This window comes from Varanus komodoensis, unplaced genomic scaffold, assembly GCF_004798865.1.
Source record: "Varanus komodoensis strain SLA01 unplaced genomic scaffold, ASM479886v1 scaffold6_4, whole genome shotgun sequence".
In the NCBI taxonomy this organism is placed as follows: Eukaryota; Metazoa; Chordata; class Lepidosauria; order Squamata; family Varanidae; genus Varanus; species Varanus komodoensis.
This window is the reverse complement of record NW_025336347.1, coordinates 9,084,819-9,092,482: the sequence shown is the minus strand read 5'-3', so window position 1 is coordinate 9,092,482 and position 7,664 is coordinate 9,084,819.

Below are 7,664 nucleotides of genomic sequence, written 5' to 3'. Positions count from 1 at the left end.
AGTGCACAAAACGCTGTTACCTGCCCACCAAAGTGGTACCTTTTTATCTACTTGCATTTGCATGCTTTCGAATTGCAAGGTCGGCAGGAGCTGGGACGGAGCAACGGAACTCACCCCGTTGTGCAGATTCGAACCGGCGACCTTTCGATCAACCAGCCCAGCAGCACAGCGGTTTAAACCACCGCGCCAGCTGCATCCCTTGGTGACTATACCCATGTAGAAAAAGTGATGTGCAATGACACAGCCCTGGCTTGTCTCAAATCCAGAATCCTTTTCTTGTAAGTCAGAATATGTTCTCATTTCCTTGTATATTATCAGAGCTTAGGAGCAATTTGAGACATCACTTCTTACAACATATAGGTCATGTCCTGTGATTTGTATCTTACCATTGTAAGACCTCATATTATATCATCCAAATTAAATGTGTTGGGAGTTTTCTCTGAATGAATGGGCTTTAGTGTTGAATATTCATTTTCATGGCATTATTACAGTCACTTACAAGAATTTGAGATAATTTTTCAGGTATTCAATTCAACTCTCCAGCTGCAGAAAACTTAGACATTTATGGAAAATGAGTAGCCAACAACATGTTAAAAAACTACGAAGCAGCAGTTTGGGAGGAGAGAACAATTTTCTTCTAGTTTAGAAGTTAATGATTCTGTAAATATAATTGAGGAAAAAAGGTTTAAACTTACTGACAATTACCTAAAATCAAAGCAAAGACATCCAAAAGTCATAACTAAACAAAGGAATGCAATACTTCCTCATTATTAATATTTCCTATTTAAAATATTTATGTATTATTATTTTTAATATTCATTCCATGGTTGAGTCTATAAGAGAGTTGGAGATAAAATGAGACAGATGTACTGACCATGGTTACCATGGGAGCTGTTTCCCTAGCAATTGCAAAGCAGTTGTCAAAGCAGTCAAACATTTCTTCCCTTTCTCATACCATTTGTTTTACTAGTTTGCATAGACTGAGTAGCTAAGTCAGCTATTCAGAAAAGACTTACTCCAAAGCAGGAAAGTAAAAACAGATGGGGAGCTGGTCATCTTGCTCAAGTGCCATCTGGGCCTGGAGTTCAAAACTTCTGTACAATTGGATAGTTTCTATTTGAAGTGAAACCCAGCAAACGTTACTAAGAGCTATGTCATTTCACAGCATTGTCCATGCCATGCCATTAACCTTCTCCCCGCCACCCAATTTCATTCTATTTTGTTATTTCATTATTTTTCTACTGTACAACTTCTATATTAGAGCATACATCGAGCCCTTTTTAAAAAGTAGCACATTCAATAACAACTATTGTGTTGTCTATTGAGCACCGGTGTGTAGTGGAGGAATTGCAGCACTGGGATATTTCTGATTGGCAAGGATGCTGGCAGCGGCATCTGCCTTCCCATTCAGGGTTCTCCTTTCTGAGCTTAACAACAATCCTCACAGTAGCTGTGGAGGTCTGACTGGGGCAGGGGGAAGCACAATGGGAAGCATAACAACAATATATTGTTCCCTGCCTTAACTCGAAGTGTTTGTCCTTGGCTTGGTCATGAATGGGCAATTAAGATACATTAGCTTTACAAAAGACTTGATCCTGTTGGACATGAAACCACTAGAACTGGTTTGTTCATACAGATCAGCACAGCTGTCTGAATTTTTGGGCTCCAGCTAAAAGTGGGCTAGATGGAACAACTCACAGGGAGATACAGGGTTGGCTCAGAATTAGTTCCAGGAGTGCTTATCAAAGGCACCTTCTTAAACTGGGGAGAGGTAATTTGTGGGGTACAGCAGGGTTCAGTCCTGGACCCAGTGTTCTTTCATATTTGTATGGTTTGGATGAGGAAGGACTGCTTATCAGATCTGCAGATGGCACAAAATTGGATGGGATATCTAATACTGCAGAAGATAGAAAATTCAAAGTGATCTTGATCTGTTAGAACACTGGGATAAGCACAACAGAAAGAAATTTTATTTATTTATTTATTTAAACCATTTCTATGCCGCCCCATTCTCAAAAAGCCTCGGGGCAGCTTACAACATTAATAAATAAACATAAATAAAAAATTATATAATTAGACTTAAAAAACCCAGAAACATCTCAGCACGTACATAAAAACCCAATAAATACAATTCATAAATTAACAATTAAAATAACTTTTAAATAAAAAGGTCTTGGCCTGGCGCCGAAAAACAAATAACAATAGCGCCAGGTGGACCTCTCTGGGGAGTGCATTCCATAGGTGGGGCACCACCACAGAGAAGGCCCTCCTCCAGGTACTCACCCTCCTAATATCTTTCACGGAGAGTTCCCAGAGAAGGGCCTCTGCTGCCGATCTCAAGGGGCGGGAGGGCATATATGGATGCAAGTGTTCCTTTAGATAACCAGGTCCCGAGCCATTGAGGGCTTTATAGGTCATAACCAACACCTTGAATTGGGCCCGGACTTCAGTGGGGAGCCAGTGAAGCTGACGGAGAACTGGGGTTATATGAGAACAACAGCCAGTCCCCGTCAGCAACCTGGCAGCTCTGTTTTGCACCGATTGAAGTATCCGGACCGTCTTCAAGGGTAGCCCCATGTAGAGCGCGGGGCTACCCTTACAGAAGTCTAATCGGGAAGTTACCAGTGCATGTGTCACTGTTGCCATGCAATCATTCTCCAGGTAGGGACACAGCTGGTGGATCAGCCGAAGCTGAAGGAAAGCGCTCCTTGCCACCACCGTCACCTGAGCTTCTAATGATGAAATTTAACAAGGACAAATGAAGCATTCGACACCTAGAAGAAGAAAACCAAATGTGCACTTAAAAGATGGGTAATGCTTGGCTCAACAATACTATAAGCAAGATGAGTCTCAGAATCTTTGTAGATCACAAGCTGATTATGAATCAACAATGAGATGCAGCTGCAAAAAAAAAAAAACTATTTTGGGCTGCATTAATAGAAGTATCACTTCTGAATCATGCAAAGTACCAATTCTCCTCTACTCAGCACTGACTAGAGGTAATATTGAGTACTGTGTCCAGTTCTGTCTGGACACCACAGTTTAAGCAAGATTCGGTTTTAAGATAAACTGGAAAAGATTTGGAAGAGTGTAGAGAAGATGGTAAAGGAACTGGAAACAAAGCTGTATGAGGAAATACTGAAACATTTCGGCATGTTTAGCATTAAGAAGAGATGACTGAGGAGAGAGATGATAGCACCCCTCAAATAGCACCCCTCAAATACTTGAAAGGTTGTCACACAGAGGACGGCCATAATCTTTTCATGATCACCCAGGAGTGCAGGATGCAGAATAATGAGCTTAAGTTACAGGCATGCAGTTTCCAGCTGAACCTCAGGAAAAATATCCCAACTGTTAGAGCAATATGGCAATGGGACCAATTACCTAGGAAGACTGTGGACTCTCCTACACTGGAGGCATCCAAGATACAGCTCTTCAGCTATCTGCTGTTTGTTTGTTTGTTTAAAACTTTTGTGTACCATCTACTACCAAATGATCTCAGGATGGTCTCGGTGTTAGGAATGGTTTAACTTGGGCTCCTGCACTGAAGAAGGGGTTGAACCCATACTGCAATTTTCCGTCTCTTTCTCATTGTCTAATTAAATATCATTCAACCTGAACAGCAGCAGCAAAAGAAAAAGCCCAGAACCCTTTTGTTGTCTGTAGTTGGAGGTACTTCTTTAAAAAATTAAGATAGGTAACTTCTAGTCAAAGGTTGTAGAAGAAATGTAACCAGTTCATATATGGAGACACTGAGAGTAATCACTCCTGGATTTAGAGAGAGGGGCTAATTGTGTGCTGCTGACACCATTTCTATTTTTCTATAACATCCGATTCAGGTATGGCTGCGCAGAATCTGGAAGTTGTGCAGAGTATGCCAAAAATTGCCCAAAAGTCTTACCAGCCCACGCAAAGTGGCTTATGCATAAAACCAAAAGTACTGTGTCGGTGATGGAACATGCGATAATTTTCTACTGTTGCCTTTTAGAGGAAAGCCTTTGCTCCAAGTTTCACTAAAATGCTTGATAATGTCACTTGTCATGTGATTACCAGTAGTCATGGGAACACCCTCACAAATGAAGATGCTTGGGTTCAGAGTTTACTCCAGAATAGAATGTCTTTTTAAAGCTCTGCACAAGGCACCTCATGGCCTCAAAAGGACTAAGACAAAACGCCTGGCCTGGGAATGGAAAATTGCCGCAGCCAAGAGGAGGGCTTGCCACTTGCCCAGAGGGAAATTGGCGGAGCAGGCAAGTGGCTAATGGCACCTGTTTCAGGAGGAAACTGAGCACACTTATCCAATTAGCCACTGCCACTTGTAAGGAACACACTCACCTAAAAGGACCTAAGCACTAGTATTTTCCATTCTATTTTGAAACTTGCTTTAAAAAGAAAATGTACTCTTGATAATATCAAGCATGACTCATTATTCTGTTGCATTCCCTTCTGCAAAGATATTATCTCCTTACAGAAATGGCCAATGCTGGGATCTCTCTTTTTTTCTAAAACACGGGGATGAGAAGTACAACACTGTTTCTGGCATCATCATGACATAATTATGCTGAACTCTGTAAGAGGATAATTAAAAAGGCAACATTCACAAGCATAGCCAATCCTGACTGTGTTTATTCTCCCTTAAAAATGGTTACAGTTCTTCTGCAACCTGTGCCTAGAAGTTACATACCTTTATTTAAAAAAAACAAAAAGAAAACAAAACATATCCCCCAACTACCACAGACAAGAAAAGGGCTCCAGGCTTCTTCTTTGGCTGTTGTTGTTGTTGTTGTTGTTGTTGTTCAGGTTGACTGGAATTTAATTAGACAATGATAAAGAGAAGGAAAATTGCAGCGTATGTGCACACGGGATTGTGGATTATCAACATTTGCTGCCACTCTTTGTAATACAAAGCTCAGTGCCATGGGGTAGGTTACTGAGTACATCTGTTTCCTTCCTAGGGGTTTTCTTTTCATGAGTACAATATCTATGATGCAGCACTGGAGGCAAAGTTAGGAGAATTTCTTTGGCTTTGTTTACAAACACTTCTAGCTGACAAATTGGACAGGCAGAGACACAGCAAGCTTGAAGAACCAGAGTAGGTGGAAAGAAAATGATCCGTGACTTTTGATATGTGACTTGCATGCCCTTGCTTGCAGCGCTGTTGGAAAGAGAGACTGGGGAGAGGAGGTGGCAGCAGAAAAGTGTGTGCCATATGCAGATGCCGCACACAATTCTGGAAATGGTGCTGATCTACGAGTGAGAAGCAGTGACAGTTCCAGGACAATTTTCCCTGGAATTTAATCATCCTCATTTTGTGTACAAGAGGGAAGGGAAGGGAAGGGAAGGGAAGGGAAGGGAAGGGAAGGAAGGGAAGGGAAGGGAGAAAGAGATACACAGACACACAGGTGCAGAGGCACACAAACATAAAATCATGTGGCATATTTGAGACTCCCCCTCCCCAACTTTTATAGCAACTATTGAAATCATTGATAGACTAGTGATCTTTCTCTGAGCTTGGCAGCTTCCCCCTGAATCTAGGCCCTGCCATATTGTACCCTCTTAGAAGGATACCATTGTAGATGGTACTCAGAGCTGCTGAGAGCCCAGTAGAACCAAAAGGGGAGCACTGCACTTTTCTAGTTCTTATCATGAGTTGTCAGCCAAGCCTAGTAAGGCTGTTCCTGTTCCAAGCTCAGACCTGAAGCCAGATGGAAATGGATCAAGATGATCCATATCACCTAGAAATGCCTGTGGCAGAAAACACCAGCACCTCTCCTATTCGAGACTGGCTGGAAGCCTCCTCTAAATGCATCTTACCAGCTTTGAAGGGAGAGGACAGGAGCTGGATAGAAGGGGTTATATATACCAGGGATGAACTACCTGGTATTTGCCAGATGCTTTGGACTACAGCTGCCTCCAGACCCAGCATATCTGGGCAATGATCAAGGATGATGGGACTTGCAGTCAAACATATAGCAGGCCCCAGGTTGCCTACCCAATGTATACGAACAGCAATCTCAATTCTTTGTCTGCTGGCCCTATCCATGCACAAAATGGAGGCATCTGCAGCTTTAAGGGACATCCTAGGTTTCTAGAGATACAAAAGATACTTAGGAAGAAAATGAAGGGATCTTTTCTGATACCCCAGGGAGGACTGAATATGTTTGATGATATAAAATATTGTCTGACTGTTGTGACAAAGGGGAAGAAAGCAGGAATGCAAGATGAAAGGGAATATCTGGAACTGACCAGCAGCACTCCACAGTCCAACATTTTGCCACAGGTCATACTTATTTTGAGGTAATTCTGAAGTGCAGAAGTACATCTATACAATGGTTATACTAAACAACAGCAACATCGTAACATCTCATTCAACATATTAGGGAGCACTCTCCCGCCCCCAATGTTTAACTAACTGCCTTTGTGACACAAATCCAAGATAGACAGAGAACATAAATCAATATAAAAATCCATAAGGACATCCTAGTTGCTAAACGGTCCCACGAGAAGATATGACAGGAGATCAGCAGCTCCTTCCTTCCATCCATCCTCATGAAGTCAATAAGGCTTTCCTTGTTTTAATGGTCCAGAATTCAAGGCTAGGAGGCCTCGTTTCCCACCACTGTGGCATCAGCACTGTGGATGCTGCCCTTCAAACTGCTGCACATCAAATGTCCACAAACGATGCTCTTCAAGGTGAGAACCTCCCAGATGAAAAAAGCCACCATTGCCAAGTTTGCATAAGATGGGCAGGGCTAATGTTGATCATTCATGTGACCAGGCCATATGAAGGCAGATCAGTCTCGTGGAGCAGAAACCATGCCCATGATTGTGTAATGCAGTCGGAAAGGATAAGCTGGGGCACCTGTGCCCTTCTTGATCTACATCATAAAGCAGATCCCTTTTGCACCACCTGTGACATCTGAAGAGTCTCTGTGGTGCATTTGTCTTTCCAGGTAGAAGGTGCGCACGTTCTCTTTTCAAGTGCTCAGAAAATTAACAATTTCTTCCTGTATTGTTCCATCTGTTATTCTTAATTATTTCTGGATATTTTGACAACACAGGATTCCTAACACTTGGACAAAGATGAAGTAGAAATTATTTGAATAATAATAATTATTTCTAATAGTAATAGTAGTGGTGGTAGTAGTTGTTTTTGCTATTATTTGTGGCATCACATGGCAGAGATCCCTGTGCTATTTTAGGGCAAACAATCACTATTGCCAGGAAACACTCTTGCCTGACACTCCGAACCAGGCTTGATCCCATACCTACCCAACACAAAATGTGAACCTGCAGGGCCTGCCCTACCATTAGGCAGTGCGGGGTGCTTAAGTCGGGCAGCAGACGCTCTAATGGGGGAGGAGGCAGGAGGCAGCACACCACCAGTCTCTTCTAAATTCCCCAGCTGATTCCTTTAGCAGAGAGAAGGAAAATTCTTTGCCACAGAAAACCCATCCTCAGATCCCTAAACTTGCCTGAGTCCTCAGGTGTGGTAGAGGTTGGTAGTTATTGAAGTAAGATCCAGCTCTTAGTTCATCTGGCGTCTCTCTGTGAAATGGGGGGAGGGTCATTTTGTCCTTTGCTTTAGGCAGCACAATCTCTTGGGTTGGCCCTGATCCCCACCCCCCTTCCTGTAATATCGGCCCCTGAACATTTGGGCTCTG